At 46.1% G+C, this 19,426-nt stretch overlaps 1 protein-coding gene across 2 annotated transcripts in view; it reads right to left on the bottom strand.

Annotated features, from left to right (window-relative positions):
* LOC126544116 (prestin-like) overlaps positions 1–19,426 on the bottom strand; it is a 261,205-nt gene that overhangs the window by 148,822 nt on the left and 92,957 nt on the right. The window contains exon 2 of one of the 2 annotated variants that reach the window (XM_055062457.2): positions 1,024–1,099. The exons of the other annotated variant lie outside the window; for it this stretch is intronic. The gene's annotated coding sequence lies outside the window, so the exon portion shown is untranslated. The remainder of the gene's footprint in view (positions 1–1,023; positions 1,100–19,426) is intronic. 2 annotated transcript variants of the gene reach the window in all.

Raw genomic sequence — 19,426 nt, 5'->3', positions numbered from 1 at the left:
TGATGGCTGTACTTCAAGAAATGCGGCGCATTCTAATTACATGGCTGCGCAAGTTTTTCTATGCCAGGAACGAGGTTGTGCTGAAAACAAACAAGATCGTGACAGCAGGCAATCCGATCGTCTTTGCGCAGGGAAGTCGATGCATCCCCGAGACGAGAAGCGACAAATAAATAGTCATACCTTAAGGACAAGTGGGACTAACATGCCACGGAAAATGCTAAAGACATTGAACTCTTTCAAAAAGACAGATGTAGTTAAAAAAATAACGCGAGGAAGTTTTTTCCATTCAAGATAAGGTGCACTGCACAAGCCCGAAATCACGAAGTTTGCTAAGTAGGCAGGCAATATGTCCATAGTCCCCGATTCTCGAACAATTCATGCTGCGAAATTATAGGATTTTACAGCCGCTTAATATAGTTCCTCTTATCCGTTTCTACCGCCCACATTCTTCTCAGATAAGTCCCACTCAGGGAAAGTGGCTAATTCGAAACTACCGGTAACGAAAGTAACCTATTGCAACAGAGATATACGTGCAAAATGGAGCAACCACTTTATTCACGCTACGGGATATCATATCCTTCAAGACCCACAAGCCGCGTACCTTCCCTGTATAATACTTAATTCGCTCTGTGAGGCTGCTACACTCGTCAGCTCGGATAGTTGAAACCGACAGCACTGTGTGATAGCGGCACTTCAAGTGGCAGGAGCTCGGGTGAATGCTCAAGTGGGACATGGCGACGCCCTTACTTAACCCGCCTGTCGGTTTGCACAGAACGGCGGCGGAACGTTGCACGATTCCCAATGCCGTTCGTTGACTGAACTGTAACCCACACTGCGGGAAGCTCCCGCCACGCTTCGGCCCCCGAGGCGGACGCAGCCGACACTGACAGCTTGAAAGAGAAACCGACGCGAGCTCCTGGTCCTGCTAGTTTTTCGTGAATTGGCGACGCGCGAATGTGTGTGACCCGAATATTATCAGCGGGCACCGAAACGCGCGACCGTGTGCGCAGCGGATAGACTCACCGGAGAGAGAGAGCTGGTTGCGCAAGTCGTAGTAAAGAGGTTGCCGCACCGCGGTGGCAGTCGGAAGCCGTCAAAGCTGAAAAAGGCACAAAAGAGAGAGAGAGAGCGAGAAATAAATTAAATATCAGTGACGTCTAAGAAACTGTAGGGCGCAAAGAGACCGATGGAACGATCGATACGCGTGAGACGGCGGACTAGGTTAACAGTGTGCCCGTAATGTATTCTTTCTTTTTGTTTTCAAGTGGAACGGTTTTCTACGGAATTTCCAGAGACCCGTTACTGCGAGCATGTGGACTTTGGATTCTCGTCTGACATGCACAGATAGCGGTGGCTCCGATACGTTCTTCCAGGAAGCGTTTAGCTCGAAGTCTTGAGCACGTGTATGTTCATTCTGATCTCTAATTTTAATGCGAAGCATTCTTTGCCTCATTCCTGGCCCTTTGCTGGAGGCCGGTAGGTATCTCCCTTCTCTCTACTCATTTCGTAATAAAAAAGAAATGCATAACCAATACCGAAATCGAACCTCTGCATGTCTAGCACAGCAACCCCAGTGCTCTTACCACAAGGGTACGATCGCACACATGGTGCTCTCCTGCCAAAGCGGACTTGCTGTTGTGATGTTTCGGTCACGTGTCAGTTTCTAATGTTATCTTCTAGTGACAGCTCGCGCTCTGAGACACTGTGTTAGAAGCTGTGTCATAGTTTCTTCTCTTAATGACGAACTAAATGTCTTCTGTTATTACGACAGCAATTATACACAGGCTCTAGACGAATTCAAGCCGTTGGCGCCTGCGCTGCCGTCGTAGTGCGTTTCCGCTCAACAGCGCCTGCACACCTCGCGCTCGTACGGTTAGAGGATCTTCACAGACGTGGAGTGCTTTTAGTTGCAAAAAAATGATGAAGCTAACTGGACCCACCGTCAACGCTATGAGCTATCGCCTTAGACGCAATATTTGGTCTTATCGCTGCCTTCTAACAAGTTTCTGACAAGAAAGTTAGCCTAAGAAGGTTAATACAAATATTCAATTATCCAGACTGATGATTCGCTGCTGTTAAAGGCCAAAGTAGTTGTTAGTTACCTTATTTGTCATTGCGCAAACTAGCTGCTTTCATATTTTCTCTTTCCTTAATCTGTTCTACCTTTACCCTTCCCCTCTAACGAAAAGTATCAAACCGGACATCGATACGGGTCAACATCTTTGCCTTGCATCTCCTACCTCCCTTTCTTTCTTTATGGTCACGTGACATTTTGCTCATGCGTGCATGAATTTAAAGATTATAACATTTCTTTCTGTGTTATCTTTCTCCTTCATCTCCTCTCTTCCCCTGAGTAGGTAGCCAACCGGCGACACTTCCAGTTAACATGCTCACTTTCTCTCTTAATATACTCTCTGCCAGCTGCCCTACAGTGGACTTCTGTAGATCTCACACCGAACATCACTTTAATTAAGTTCTGGGCTTTCACATGCGACAGCCGTAATCGTATTATGAGGTGATCCGTAGTGGGGCACCTTGGATGCATTTGGCCATCTGAGGTTTTAAAAATTTGAAAGCTTTATCGTTTAACGCGCACCCAGTGCACGGTGGACAAGCGTTATCGCGTTCCGCCCCCGTCAGAACCGCCGGGGCCGGGAACGAACCCGCGACCTCGTGCTCAGCAGCGCAGCTCCGTAGCCGCTGAGTTAGCGTGGCGCGCGAACTGCAGTTTACTGACATTCCCACGACACGAGCAGTCGCAGCAGGAAACGTCTATTGCTTAGTCGCGCGAAACGTTAGACGTGAACGAAGAATGCGTGGCTATGACGACGAGGTCTTCGATATCTCGGCTCCTGATGCGGATTCCTCAGATGATGCTAACGGAATCGAGAACTTCTTTATTCTCCTCTCTGACTTTCGTCGCGAAGCGGACCGCACGCCACTTCGCGTGTTGAAGGCGTCGAAATTCTCAGAGCGAAACTGCGTCCACCAGGGGTGCCGCAATGAACTGGAGCGGAACGACGTCACTTTCCATCCTCCTCGCATTTCATCTACGCGCGCACACACACACACGCTTTCCATCTTCACAAAGATAAGGGAATAAACGAAAAAAAAGAAGGGAAGGAGTGTGAAGTTCTGTGGGAGAGGGGCGCGGGCATCGAAAGCGGATGACGACGGAGAATAATAAAAGCGCCGTTGAGATACGACGCTACTGTAGGGCGCGCGGGCGTTGAAAAGCGTGAAGCCCGAAGTTGCCATTTCAGCGAATTCTCTCGCAGACTTGTAAACTTAACGGCTATTCCAGGAGCGACGAATGTGCTTTTAGCTTATAGGCGTGTTCGCGACGGATTTGGATTAACCTTTTTTTTTAGACGAGGTGTTGTCTGTTTTGAAGACATAATGGGTACAATTGCAATCTTACTATTTTTATTTAAAGTTATTCTTTCTTTCCGTCCAACTATCTAAGCACTGGTTCACTGGCTGTGATTACAAATTAGACGTTACATTGGAAAGACATGTTCGAGCCACTGGCAAATACTTTTCCCGATGCAATGAGTCAGCAATCAGCTGTCGACAAAAACATGTTTCGTATGACAAAATTTGTACGCCTTACATCTGCCCAGTCTATACTTAGGGCCGTATTACGTTAATGATCGATACTTGTACCACTTAACAACATCCGTTAGGCACAATTCATTTTACTTTTGGTTGTAAATATGCTTGCTGGATTCACAAGAATATCTAGCAATGCTCGCCTATTTTTTATTATTATTATTAGCGAAATCTTCGCAAGTGGCAACGCAAGTGAAAACGTCTCCTAGTTCAAATCACATTAGCAGTGACATAATTCGTAAGCTAGTAATAATGACTGCTTACGGGTACTTGAGTTGGGTAAGCAAGGAACTGTGCTGCTCACAGCTCCATTTTAACAATGCTATTTGAAATGAATAGCTCGTTTTTTTTTTTCACATTACCCCAGAACACGCTACCGAAACCCACACAGATGATCCAAACTAGACTGGTACGTTTCACTGCAAAATTTTTCAAAATTGTGTTGCTACTTCGTTGGACTAAAATTCGATCCACTTGGGCTAGGGTTAGTCGAAGAATACCTTACGAGCATTGTTAATGCCCAATACTTTTAGCCCGTGAGAATTGACGCACATATTGTTTTTGCATTTTCTCGCATTCTTGATCATATAATTTATCAAATAGATACATAATGGAGCGCTAATCATGTGTGGACATTCAAAATTTAATAAAAAGAAACGCTGGAACAAGCTGCAGTTCAAGTTATTAATATAACAACCACAATAAGTCGGAGAGTCATTAGGCAAAAACCCAATAACAGAAGTTGGCAAATAATAAGCGTGAAATGCACAACTAAGTAAGACAGTGATCAAACAGAAATGCTTGGTGTTTCATAACCATTACAAAGGTGGGCTTCTGTCTTGGCGCTTAATAAAACGTTTGTTGTGTTTGATAAAATACCCGAACTTAATTTTCGCACAAATGTTGGAGGCGGCAATAGTCGCTGTCTCAGTATGCACCACGTGGAACTCATGCGCGTTTCTATGTCGCACTGATACGATGTGGAGTGCAAACACGTTTAATCGCCCGAAGTCCACTGTATATGTTTTCCGCGAGGAAAAGGTATTCGCGGAGGAGCCTGCAAACGAGTGAACGAGAAAACGAACTCTGTAAACCGAAATGAAAGCAAGCTGAAGTTGATGCTGCGGATTTTAAAAACGTCGATTTTAGAGAATAATCTGGTACACCCCATTGCTGTGCGTCTTGAAGAACTGTTATAGCTTTCTGCATGTGAACGAAACCAATAGATGATGAATGAATGAATGAATCTATCTATCTATCTATCTATCTATCTATCTATCTATCTATCTATCTATCTATCTATCTATCTATCTATCTATCTATCTATCTATCTATCTATCTATCTATCTATCTATCTATCTATCTATCTATCTATCTATCTATCTATCTATCTATCTTGACATTCTTTGCGATGTTCCACGGTCTCTTTTCCGTCATGACGTGCTCTAGTGCGTCACTGAATAAAAGGAGCTTTCACCTTTATACGTGATTTTGTTTTATGCGTTGCATATTGCAATCACTCAGTTCAGCCCTTGGGCGCGGCCGGGCAGCCACCATTGGGGGTATGAGCCACCATAGTGGCTCATACCCCTACACTAGAGTTTTATGCGTTGCATATTGCAATCACTCAGTTCAGCCCTTGGGCGCGGCCGGGCAGCCACCATTGACCTTTAGCGCAACCACGTGACGTGACGTCACGACAGCCGGAGGAAAAGCTGGGCCCCAACACAATATGCAACGCATTCTTGGCTTAACCAAGCTAAGCCTGGCCATGTTTTTGCACTGAATAGTAAAACACGTTCGCACGCGGATCTGCGAAAAAAAGAAGAATGAAAGTGAGGAAGACCGCGCCTCAAGTGCGCATCGCGTCGCGCACTTGTAAGTGTACGTCCCGCTAGCGGCTTTGCTATGCGCGTTTTCAGTGACTGACAGTTAAGGAAACGAGAAGACACGGTCGCGTCGGCGACAGCGGTTTCAGAACCTTCGGCAGGCTGCCTTCAAGCGCGTAATGGTTGTCACCAGTCCATAGAAGGTGAAATTCGAGCATCTGCGTGCTGTTATCCGTGTATTGAAACCGCGTATAAGTGTCTACCTTCACTTCCTTGTCTATCGTCCTTTGCCACTAACCGTGAAATATGCAACTACCCGAAATAATTTTCGCTTTACCGCAAAGTTTCCTTCCATGAAGCGCACGAGACCCATAATCTCGCATTGGAATACATTTATGCTTCCCTTCTTTTCTGCACTTGTGGCTACGCAGAATAACCTGCCTTTTGTAGTCGTGAACACTCATTGTAGGGTGAAGTTCAGATCCCAGATAGAATATTGTTTCAATTAACGATGTCGTACTGTATATAGTACGTGTTATTCCGTACTTAAGGCTTCTTAATCACTCTTGTTGAGACTTCTGTCTGTTTTGTGTGCTGTTCTGTTGTCTGCGTAATAATGTTCTAGCACTCTCCTTGTGACTCACTCCCTGTAAGAGCCTGGAAAACGCTCACAGTATTGATGAATAGGTAAATAATAATTAGCTTTCTTTCCGTTAATGCAAGTGCAAAAGCGGTGCTCCGGGCATTCAGTACGGTGCTGATTTTGGAACCATTCCTCCCACTTATTGCCAAACTCGTTTCCAGAAGGTATTTCTTCATGTTTTTGTGAGTGAAACGTTCCGACACGATCGACATTAATAGCCCATATGCGTATGCAGCAGGAAGGGCAGCCAAGACAAGACCCCAATGCCAACAATAATAGTAAGCTTGAAAGCTCGCCTGTATACAGTGATACGAGGTCAATGTGGCTATTGTATGGTATCCCGCAGCGTTAATGTGCAGGACGTCTTACCCAGGGTACACTTGCCACTGCGTGAATGACAAGGAAAGGAAAGATGCGTTTGTGGTTCAAGAATAATGGGTTTACTTGCCACCCCTATGCAGTTCCTGCAAGTGTAAGCTGTTCTCAGCGAGAGAGAGAGAGAATAAACTTTATTTAAAGAGCAGAGGTCGACCATCATCGCCTGTTCGCAGAGAAAGAAATATCTACCATAAAAGAAGTTTACGCTTGCGAGAGAAAGGTTACTGGGTTATCACATGAAAATAACAGAGAAAATCATTCCGCAGTGTCCTGCTTGTGTCATTGTATTACTCAAAAAGGCCTAGCTTGGACATGTGGAATGAAGCTGAAAATCGTTTGGCTTACTTCGAGTAGCTATTCATTCTTTGTGCTGTCGCTAGTTTTCGTGTCATGTCTGAATCCATAGTGGGTAATATGTATAGCCACGCCAAAACAGGAATGGCCCCACCGAAGCAAATTATCTGCGAGAGAAATGACAAAGATGCAAGTCCGTTTGCGACTGCACATCATGCTGCAATATTCACAACGGGACCCGAGACTTCATCGCATCGATGCTACGTGAATGGATTTCCCGCTCGGCGTACGTGTGGAAATCGGGACGACGCCGCGCCGCGCGCACGTACTAGCGTATACACCTCCGCACAGCCCTCGGGAGTTCGTGACACGGTCATCGTCGAGCGCGGCTCGTATCGCGTGTGAGACGCACGCGTACACACCGCCGCACGGCGTCTCGACTGGCTGTCGTACGCGCGTAGCCGCGGCTGCCGGTTGCGCAGCGCTTGCCGGCGCTCCGTTGACCAATGGGGTCAGCCTTCTACCGAGAGCGCGGCATTCTCCTCTCCCTCCGGGAACCGCGTACCGTCGCCGTAGCGCTTCCCCTCCGCCGCAATGTCGACTACTGCTCGACGCCGCGCGGTCGCGGTCGAACAGGCAGGGGGTATACGAGACCGACCGCGGATAGCGACATCCACCCAAGATCTGATATTTCTAGAAGAGTGATGGGCGTAAGGAAGATTGAGATAAAGAAATGGGTAGCGCGGATTAGAGAGCGAGCGCGGGCACTTTTTGTTTATTTGACATTAGGGGGGGGGGGGGGGGGGGTCTAAAAACCGTTTTACCCAGTTTTTTATTATTGATTCATGGATTCATTCTGTAATGTTTCCCTATTTTGTTTGACTTTTCGCGAAGTTATGCATATTGATGATCGTTCCTTCCCTTAGGGATTACTCTGGATATCTGGATTTTTCTGCGGCACAACTTTCTGTGTTTCAAATCTAATAAAGTGTTGTGTTGTTCCAGCAATGCAGGTGACATATAACCGGTGGTCCTTATGAGTAATGCAACTTGAGTGAATGAAAGTGCTATAGAGGGAAGCAAATAATTATATGCAGTGATGAGTTTAGCGAAATTGTAAGTATATGGATGACTCAACTAAGGAATAGTTAGAGATGGGTCGTAACGTAAAAAAATAAATTATGCAGATCCAATGCACATGTTGAAATTAATGTGAAGCGACGCTTCAGTCAAGCGGTCTGTACTGAATCCTACACAACTAACGGTGATGCGTGCTATTATGTTTACTTTCATTCTATTCAACATGAAACGCCGCGTAATGCTTATGTTTGTCCATCACAAAAGTCACAACGTTATTCCCATACAATTTTTATGCTTGAGCACTGCAGCGCTCACAGGATATGTCGAAACGAAAGCACCCAATCAGGAAGATGCACATTGCCAGATCCTCGTCACGAGGACGAGAGCTATCTGTGATGACGTACTGTCGACAAAAGAACGGCGATGGCAGCATTCTGCACAGATAACTACGCCACCTATATGACCACATTTAGCGATCCTCTACCTATTATGTCTCAGTGGCATATAATCATTCCGAAGGACTGTACAAGAATGGGTGCAGACTCAGTGGCACGTACAGAATTGTTAAACTTTTCGCCGTTTTATTATCAGATCAGTGCGATTAGCGATACGTATGAGTTGACATCAAATGTTTTTTTTCTTTTTTTTATTTCATGAGTATATCTTTCTTTTGTCAGGCAGAACAGAGCCGTTCTTACTGTCATTTGTTTAATCGTCCGTATAGAGTATTTTTAAAGACTCGTTGTACAGCACAAATATTTGGTGAACTTATAATCATTCTATGTACGAGTTTGTATCTACAAAAATGTGTCCTCTAATGCATCAATCGAACCATCAGCAACCAGCAGCCAGCAGCAGCCAGCAGTAGCCATGCCGTAGCCGGAAGTTTAGACAAAGAAAGCTCCAATAGCCCGACACACAAGGCACCGAGAGAAATGCAATGACACACACACAGAACTGTCAACTGTGGTCTATTATGTCAATAAACACGTCGTTCTGCGCTTTTGTCGCACGTCTTACTCGGTGCCTCCTTTGTGCCGCTATTTTTCGTTATAAAGGAATCGCTACTCGACCATCATTCGGTCCTTCTTACGAGAGCGTGCTGACATCGCGTCCTCCAGTCATTGGCACTTTTTAGAGACGCAGGAAGGTTCCTACTTCACATTTTGCTTTTTTTTTTTTGCCTAACTGTTTATTGACTCTCGGACTGATCTGTTGATTAACACGTTCAGATATTAGGAATGTTTGGTTGCAGTAGGGTGTTGCGCCAATTTGTGTGCATTACCTGCTACGGTATGAGAAGCTTGGCCTACTAAGAAGCTCCCAATGACAAAACTAGTGGAAAAAAGAAATTCGTATTCTGATAAGCTTATACATTAAATTACATTCTGCCCATCAGTTGTTAGGAAATCTCAGGTTTAATTTAAAGCGTTTGGTAAATAAATAAATAAATAAATAAACAATTCAACAATTATTCAGCTAAATAAATAAATGTCTGCGATTTAGTGTCTTCAAAGCGAAGCCCCTTGCTCTGCCCGTCGCATGTCACACAGGCTACATCGGCAAGTGGGCTCGCTGCTTTATTTGCTCGCTGTGCTTGTCGTTGGCACTGTGCCTTGGGGACCGCTTTATTTAATCCTGTGCTCTGTTGCAGAAAGTTGGTTTTCCCCTTTTACTCACCGGTTCCTTGAATAAGAAACAGGACAAGGCTAATGGGATGACGTGAATCGCCGACATGAATCGCCGACACTCTTTTCAGCCACAACAGACAACTTCGGTGACCCAGTGACTCAGTGCCGATTGTGCTCTGCGCACTGTCGCCATGTTAAACGGATGTTACCAAACGCGTCTCCAAGAGTAGTAGCAGAATGCATTGCATGAGAGTCTTGTATTGGCGACCATTACAATGCACCCTAAGACACTTCCCAATAATGCGCAGTAACTTTCATCCTATCTTACTCCAAGGGTTCAGTTCGTAGCGAAGAGGTAAGTTTTGCTATGGTTGCCCTAGCTATGCGACACTAGCCAAGGAAGAAAAAAAATACCCGCATCCATTCTACCCTGCGAAACTGGACGTACAGCGAAGCTGTTGACGATGTTAGACATGTGGCACCACCCAAGTGACGTTAGACGGCGTTAGACAAGTGTCACCACCACAAGAGACGTACTACGTCGCGCGTGCACGCACGTGTGCGGAAGTGGAGCATACCTCCTCATTCTAGAAGGCCCTCCGCCAAGCGCAAGTGCCTTATTGATCTAATTGGATTTTTCAAAGCACACTGCGTCAGAAAATTCGCAAACTACGACTGACACAAAAACTGCAGACGTCATAGCTTCAGATTGTAAATCGACTATACAAGAAAACGTAATTCCGTTGAGCCGAAACTCAAAGACAAAGCCCTTTTCTCGCTGCCGTTTCAGGTCACTCTGAGTGGCCGCGGCCGCTAAGTGGCGGTACTGTTTTTCGGAGAGCGCGAGCCCACGAAAGATACCGACCAACTAGAGGCCAACAACGTCGCTGTAAAATGAAAACATGCAGGTTGTGGAACGATGGCGGTTTCGCTTGGGCAATCAGCGGAAATATGAAACGGGACACCTGATATTGCGTCAAATCTGCAGATCACGCTTAACACCCATACCACTCGCACTAGTAGGTGGCCACGCTTTATCAAATACCAAAAAAAAAAGAAAAGCAACGCAAGCGGTTAGGCTTAAGTGATCAATTCTGCGGTTCCTAGTAAGCGCGCGCTAAAGCGATTTCTCGCCACAGTGTGGTGGTCCTCGACGCCAACGTTGCGGCACCGCGACCTTTACCGCCGCCTGGCGCCAACCAGCGCCACTTCACGCGGCGCGAGGCGCCGCCGCGCCACTGCGCGCCTGTCGCAAGCGCGGCAAAACAGGCGACGCTCCTCGTCGCCCTCGGAGTTTCGGCGGCGCGCGGGTATCGCGGCAACTTTTGCGTCAGCGTCGATGATTTTTTCGCCGTGCCGCGGCCGGCGGAGAGCCGTGACGGCCGTGACCGCGTCTCGCGTAGCGCGCCGTGCCATTCTGCAGGTTGCGACGGGGTTCACTGGCCCCCGGTAATAACGGCGGGGAGGTGCATTAGCTCGCTACGCGGTCTGCGTCCAGGGCTTCTCGCGCTGTCCGCCTCGACGGCGATTACGCGCGGCTGCGGCGGCGGCGGTGAACGCGGCGGTGCCTGTGTATACCGTATCTTCCGGCCCGTTTGCAGCGTGACGCGTGATTGAGCGGCGGTGATTTCTGGTCCCTAGACCTTGTATTGGGTGCGTCATTGCGCCCCATCGATCCCACACTTCCAACGCAGCATTACAATAATAGACAAAAACAAAGCAACATGTTTGACTATCTTGTTATATATATATATATATATATATATATATATATATATATATATATATATATATATATATATATATATACATCGTATAATAAGAAGCCATGGACAACACAGGGGAAATCACTTGTACTATAGATAATGCACCATACCTTAGCCATACTGCCCCATTGTTTAGATAACATCAACTGCTTATACGGTCGAATGTTATAAACAAAAATATAGCGTTAGCTAGTTATCTACAAATGCATTCCGATCCTACGGCTTTTTTTACATCAGTATCTAACGAAAACACACACCTACAACACCCGGCACATTTGTTACAGTAAGGAAAAAATACGTACGAACTACGGCACCCAGAAAATTAGGTACAGAATTTCCAGTTTTTTAAACGATCACCATCCTGCTGTAAACATTATCCAGGAAAGTAAATCATTCAAGGCTTTCAAAAATGACATAACTATGTATCTATTGTCACTGCAGGCATGAACACTCCTTTTGTTTTCTTTTTTCTGTTGTTTCATACAGCATTTTTCCCAATTGTACATAAATGTTCAATATTAAATAACTCCCGTTTCAATGTCACCAACCACTCTGTATTTCTATCTCGTTTAGTGTTTATTTTATGCGCTGAATGTCTTGTGCTCTCGAATGGGAGCAAGAAGGGCGCAGACCCCTTGTCAGGCATCCAATTGCCTTTTGGTCTGCGCCCTAGGCAACTGTACCATACGTTGTCTGAATAAACTCTAGGCGCGTGGCCACAGAGTTGGCAGACGACAGAGACAATGCGTGCACTTTCACGTTTCCTAGGTGACACGGGCCTGGACTCACGCCTGTGATACCAGTTGTGTAATGTGTCATTCACCTCGTTCCTCCCATTATCATCCCCCATTGTGACCCTTTTTCTTCCCCTCTTCCCCTTCCCTTACGTAGAGTAGCAGGCCAGATGCTCCATTATCCGGCCGACCTCTCTACATTTCCAATCATTAAAATACTTCTTCTTCTTCTTTGACTCTTTGACTCTACTGAATAATTGAATTACAAAATCGAAAAATTCATGGCAATGAAAGTAGATGAAAAGACAACTTGACAGCGGATGAGGAACATCCTTTCTGCCGCAGGCAACACGAGCACGTGATGTTTTAGGGTGAAGGCAACTGGCCAATAAACCCACACGTGCTACCTGAAGGCATCAATGCTGCCGGATTCGAGACCCTCGTCATGTTATGAACGAGAGGAAAGCGGGTTAACCGAGGGACCCAACTTTTATTAATCATATATGAATAATATTTCATGCGTGCTGCCTGAATATATTTATATATATGAATAATAAAAATCGGGCCCCTCGGTTAACCGTCTTCTCTTTTTTGTCCTGTTATTACGAAGTGACACGCTAAACCAAAAGAACAATATAGGAAGAAGAAAATAAGAATAATTAATTTCTTTCTAAATCATCTGGATTAATATTAACTACCGCAACACAACATACAAAGATCCTAATATTCAGCTAAAATACATGCATATAATGAACAATGCATGCCCAGTCATCAGCGCATGACTTGCGAGTCGCCTACATTTGCTGAGAATAGTTCAGTTCGCAGCAAACTGCGCACAGCAAGCACTAACGCGGAAAAGTTCAATTCGGATGCAAGAAAAAACGCACCAAACCAAAGCGCACAAACTTTCAATCACACCAGAAAGTTATTACGTCAATATCACGCGGTCACATGTGCGCTACTATGGCTCATTCGCTACGCTCTTCTAGAGTTCGAGGGTTTCGACTGCTTGCATTTGCAGTGGGCTCGGCATGCAATGCTGGTCGCGTTGAAGAACCCCGCGCGGTCATAGTTAACTCTATCCGGCACGATAACTTACTGGCTACGGCATCGCGCTGCGGAGCTCGAGGTCGTGGGTTCGATACATGCCACGGCGTCAGCATTTCAATGGTAGCGAAGTGTGAAAAAAGCTCATGCAGATGCTCTCAGATTTGCGTGCATATTAGGGACACCCGGGTGGCCCCGACTGATCCGGAGTTCCCCACTAAGGAGTTCCTCAGAATCGGATCGGATCTTTTTCGCACGTAAAACGCCGGAATTTAATGAAATTTTTAAGGTTACCTCTGAGCTTACCGCTGCTTCATCGCTCAGGCCGCCCTGTGCGGCTTTGGTACGCTAATATAACTAAATCATTGCCTTTTAAATTATTTCTGGCGAATTAAAGAAAGGAAAGGGTAAACTTTTCTGATTCAGGAACCTACTATTTTCGCAAACGCCTGGTGACTTCAAAGACAGTGAAGAAATGACCGAGGGCCGGAGAGCCCCCCGCACAGGCTGCAACGGCACAGGCATGAAAGCCCCTGCGAAGGCGTTCACGCCTCGGTGCTCTGACCGGCATTTCGTTGAAATTATGGGGCGTCCCACACACGTCGCAAGCTGACAACCGGTAGTTTCGAGACCGCAGCACACCCCCTTTCGCCCGGTCCCTCCGCTTTGCCACAGAATGCAGCGCCAATCGCGCCAGTTATGGGGCGAACGCCCGCGTTTTCACGCTAGGCCTGGTAGCCCTTTGTTCCAGAAACGAGTGTACAGTGTAAAATAATTTGCACCTTTAGAAGTGAAAAAAAGGTGTAAATGTGTCTGTAACTCACACCCTTACTGTGTCATTTATATAAATCGCACCCTAAGGGTGTCAGTATAGACACACTTACACCCTTTTTCACTTTAAGGATGTAAATTATTTTACAGTGTATAGCTTGTATCCTTGTTTTTCTGGAATTACTCATTGAATCTTAGACTCCTAATTAAATCTACATATAAGTTCTAATTAGGTAAGTGGAACATATTCATGGAATGCCGGCTGTTCCTTCACTCTAGCTTCTCACCCTGTTATATTATATTACTCTTGATATGGTTAAATATATGTTTCACCGACTAAGTGTAGATTACATGTAAAAATACTTGATTTCCTTAGGAGAACATACATTAGATGAGGCTAACCAAGATGCGACCTCCTTCGTTCCTTTTCTTTACGCATCTCTCAGTCTTCTTCACCTCCCCACCACCTAAACTGCCCGACAAAGTGACAACTTAACTTTGTAGAGAAGCACCATCGGCCATTGAAATCGTAAATTTGCCAAATTTTTACACGACCCGGTCACTTTCACTGACCGCGCCGTGTAAGAAATCCCACCAGGACTCAGCAATACGTACACTGTGAAAGCCCTATCCCTGAAAATACCAGAACATTCGCCGGCCATTCCTGTTTCATTTTGTTTACAGTTTACGGCGCACAATTTGTGGACGATTGCGTTGCCGCCAGCAGCGAGTATGCACAGACTTGTGCACTGGTCCTCACGTCAAGCTCGGACGGCGTCGCCGTTGTGCGTGTGGCTTCTCCTAGAATCAGCGGTGACCATACAACGCTCCACAGTAATTTTCGCAGTGCTGTATTCTCTATGGTATCAGGAGCTGGCCTCTCACCGGCTGTTGTAAGAACTACCGCCTGTGACGCGGTCCTAGCGTTCGTGCGCGCACTGGGAATGCTCGCAGATTGCACAGAGCCAGCCCGGCATCGCGGGAAGATTGGACTTGGACTACTCGTGACGTAATTGTCCTCGTTGAGGGACACGTCGAAATCCGAGCGCCTGTTTCCGAACAGTAGATAGCCCTGCTTTGTCGGTGCAGTGCCACTTCGGCACCGTTGAAAGCAATGAATACGGTACCGCAAGCTGTCAATTATTAGTTGCGTGCGTCCAAATAGCTCAGGTCAGTGCAGAGGGTTGCGTCATCGAATTGATAGCGCAGAAGATGACTACATCGGGACCTCGTTTGCTCCTAATAGCTGTCCTCGTACCCAATTTTTTTTTTACTTTGAGGTTTCTTATCGGTATCATTATTCCTTCTTTACTAGCGCTATATATAAGGTTGTGGCCGAAATTATTTGAAAGTTATTATTCATTCGCTTAACATGATTTCAGAGAAAGGCGAACAAGGCTGCCGGTAACAAGGTGGATGAAACTTAATTGTGCCGACGACTGATCTCAGTGCACAATTCAGATTACTTATATTAACTTTAGTGAGAGGTTCATGCTGTCAGGTTAGTGATAAACAAAATTATAACCATTTATAACGCAATACCCATATGTCAAGTGCCAAGGTAAAAACGGACTAATGACTGATGCCTCTTCAGTACCATCTCAATTACGGCTTGTTGGAACCTCTCATATATATTTATTTTAGGCGCTACAGGCTCTTCTAATTTTCCACTTACATTTCTGAAAAATTCAGTGGAAATCCTCACCGGGTCACGTGCCATGGCGTTTTATCTAGCGGATGCATCATTAGTTTTCAGGCTGTGACACTGCGCCATGCACTACGTCGGTACTCGGTACTCCCGGCACAAACGAACTGACAACCAAATTGTCGGAGCTAAGCACAACATTATGCACTGCTGAAGATAGCAAAATCATCAAAGATAACTCGATACCTGTCTCTTTCGTTAACCTAAGCTGTAGCCGCCCGGCACTGTAGTTAATAAAAATTCCTTCAAACACGTTGCTTTCCGTGAATTGTCACGAGTTGTTGGCGTGCGTCACCAGTAGCAGAATTTATGATGTTTTACTGAGCACAGAACTACAATATGAGAAGGCCGTTGCAGATAACTAATGGCCGCCTTAATGTAGCAAAGACTGTCGGCTGTCAGCTATAACAAAGGCGGTCTTCTGAAATCTCTCCACGTATATGCCCATCGCGCATATGTGCCACTTTTCAGGAGTATTTGAGTCAGGACTACAGTGGCAACAACAAATCTTTAGATATTTACTTAATTATATATTTGGCTCAACGTCCCCAACCAGTTCATGGGGGTCGCAACGGGTCGAGTGCTGCGGATTGATTTTGGGCGGCTGAAATTACTGAACGGACACTGAAATCTCAGTAGGCGAATGTTTTTGCGTTTCGCCTCCGTCGGTGTGAACCCGCGACCCCGTGAGCAGCCGCGGAATGTAGCACTACGCAGGGGGCGCAGAGTACCGTGGAGAGAACGAATGAAAGAATAACAGCAGCGCTGGCTCTATGCCTCGCAAATCCGCTGATCCGCAAGTACTCAAGACCATCCACAGAATAAAAGATCCACGTAACATACCTCCAACTCATGGGACGACCTGTATGGGCTGACTGATGCCACCAAAATCTTCACGCAGTACTGAGCTCGGTAAATCTCGAAAGTTGCCGCGCGCACAACACGGTCGAATGAGCGCGTCCGGCGACGCCTGTTATTGGTTCACCCAACGCACAGTCGGCGAGTACCACCGGGGGACAGCGACAACGGAGAGGCTGAAAACAGCAAGTGTGATTGACTGCGACGACGCCTGCTGCGCCCAGCAGCGCAAGTCGGTGCACAACTTTTAAACAGGCCCGCTTTCAAACGGATTAACCTCGCCGAGGCGCCGAGCGGGGCGGCAAGAGGATATCTGATGAAAGGCTCCGTCCGCAGCAGCCCGTGCCAGGTGAAGTCGTGTACGGGGCGCGGAAAGAGGTGCAAGTTAAGTGCGCGTTCCTTGCCCAGGTATACGTGCAGCTGTGATTTGCAGCGCTTCGGACGTTTAGCTAAACGCCTCCTGACTGACTAAACAGGTGCCATTACGTGCTGCGGGTAACTTTCATCGCGGGGGCAAACGCTCTCTTGCGAGGGAAGGAACAGGCCCTCGACACGGCGAGACGCAATCAAGGGAAAGGTGTCCAACGTCGGAGCGGATGGTGCGGACAAAAGGGTAAGACGGGAAGGCAGGACTTCTACAATTACACAGGGCTTAAGGTAAACAAGTGCGCGCACAGATCTTGTCTAACCGTTGACTGGCAGTGTTGAATTATTACCAAGGTAATTACAAGCTATGAACAAGCTTCTCGGGTCTATCAGTGCTAATTTGCTTAATTTATTTGAATGAGCGCGAGGCCAAGCGGCAGCAAGACTAAAGACTGGGCTTGTTTGTACAGATTCATGTTAACGGACAAAGCAGCGCAGGAATATGGGACCAAATAGATGTCTTTGTCCCGTGTTTATCCCGATGTTTTGGTCTGAAGAAGGCACAGCAACATTTCTCACTGCAGCTTCAAATGAACTGGAACATTTACTAAGCACGCCATAGTTAAACACAACAACGTCGTGTGTTCGATGAAACATTGAGGCATACACAGTTTCGAGCATGAATTTCCATAAACCAGAATTACAGTAGTTGCATATACATAGTAGCACTGGTTTTCAATAGCCAGCAGCATGATTTTTGCTCTGGCTAATAAATACGTGCACCAAAGGTGGCATGCAGCGTGTGATTGCTTGATGCTCAGCGGTGTTGTACGCTATTTGATACCGATAGTTGCTGCCCATTTCTTGGCATTGTCGGCGAGAGCGAAATAATGGCGTTGGTCAAATTGTTCCAGCTGTTCTGGGGCAATGTTTAACAGAAACTACAGGTCTTGTGTAACTTGCACCGCACTCTTGGGGCTGGTACGAAACCCGCGCACACGCATCTCTGTGTGCCATGCTACACAACTGTGTGAACGCAATTCGAGTTGAACCTAAACGGTTACTTTGTGGCTATAATCAGACTGATCAGTACTGATGGTTTGTTCAATATACGACATATTACTGAAAAGTGTATTAGCCACATATTTCGCATTCGATACCTACTGAGCTACGCAATAAACGGTCAGATAAAGAGCTGAGCCTATTATTTCCCATTTTCTTCAGAACATGACATCGCCTCCCACTTTGGGTAAATCATTGCCCATAACAATAATTTGTTGATTTTTTCTTACGTTTAATGAGAATAACATATTTAGCCTACTTCAGCCCCATTGGGTTATATATCTAGCGTCATTACGCCACCCTTCAATAAAGAAATCCTTCAAAATTTATCTGGTGCTGTGCGGAATTGAACCCACGTCCCACGGGTTCCTCAAGGACAACTGCTCGAACCTACAGCCCTGTACCGCGAATACACGAGGGCAGCGAGGGATTAATTGCATGCAATAGCACGTGCCAATGCTCCACGCATCTCGGACGCCACACGAAAGCAGGGGGACTTGGCGCGGACTTCGCGGGCGCGCTGCTAGATGGCGCAGCGTATCCAGAGGGAAGCACGAGAGAGATGAGCCAGGATTGAGTACAAGGCTCATGTATTATGCTTTCTGCAGTGGGAATAGGGTGTGTCGCTACATCTCTTGAACGCTACACGGATTAACGTCGACTGTAATCGTGAGACGGAATTGTTTGTTTCTCCTTTCCGCTATGCACTGACGGTAGCCCTTTAAAGTCGGCATCTGGAACGAGCGCCCGAGAGTGGCAAAGGAGCAGTGATCGGACGGCAGGGATGCGTTAACAAAGACCGCTTCACCGTTTGCAAAAGACTGGAGGGGCGTGCACAATGGGTAAGGCTTTGCATGACAATGCTTAGCGATAATAACAAACCACCTAATGATTGGCGTATATGGTTTAACTGGCTTGCCTGTGACATCCTACGTGGGGCGTAATAGAAAGGGGGGGAGAGCTCGAAACTCGCAGGAGACAACGAGACAGCAACCTTCAGTTTCAGTTTCAGTTTATTATTCGTTCATAACAATCTGTTACAAAAATGGCATACAGACTAGGGTCCCAAAGTCACAGACTGCACCGGGACACTTGGATTAGGAGTTATATAAAAAAATAAAGCCGAATACAGAGCATAGAAACAAAATATCAAATAAGCAAAATATAACCAAGAAACTAAGTCATGACACACATAAAAGACAAAAGGAACCTTTAATGCAATATTGCTGGCTCAATGCTGCAGAGAGCAGAATAGTAGTTGCCTGCGTGTTAATATCATGTTAATCGTTATTTTAACCATAATATTGCCGTATTCGTATAGTTTCGTATTCGAACTGCTAGAAAACAAGGGGTTGTGACCTTCGAGTGCATGGCCAGAATGGCGGTGGAGGCTGTACGTGAGCGTTGCTCAGCACATCAATTTATCTACAGTTCGTACTTCATGCTTTTAATTCTGAAAAGTGGATGTTTGTATTATCCTTCGTGAACTTCATTTGTCTGTGCGTTCCTTCTTTCCTTTAACAATGAGTGAGGTCATACAGCTACTAAATACTGCTTTAGGAACGCTCAAAGAAAACGCTCGTTTCAGAGATGACCCGCACCTGTGGAGCGTAGCTATGCCAACGCCACTCATATTTATTAACACAAGCA

Source organism: Dermacentor andersoni, chromosome 10, assembly GCF_023375885.2.
Source record: "Dermacentor andersoni chromosome 10, qqDerAnde1_hic_scaffold, whole genome shotgun sequence".
In the NCBI taxonomy this organism is placed as follows: Eukaryota; Metazoa; Arthropoda; class Arachnida; order Ixodida; family Ixodidae; genus Dermacentor; species Dermacentor andersoni.
The sequence above is the reverse complement of the archived record's forward strand: the minus strand, read 5'-3'. Positions and strand labels throughout refer to the sequence as shown.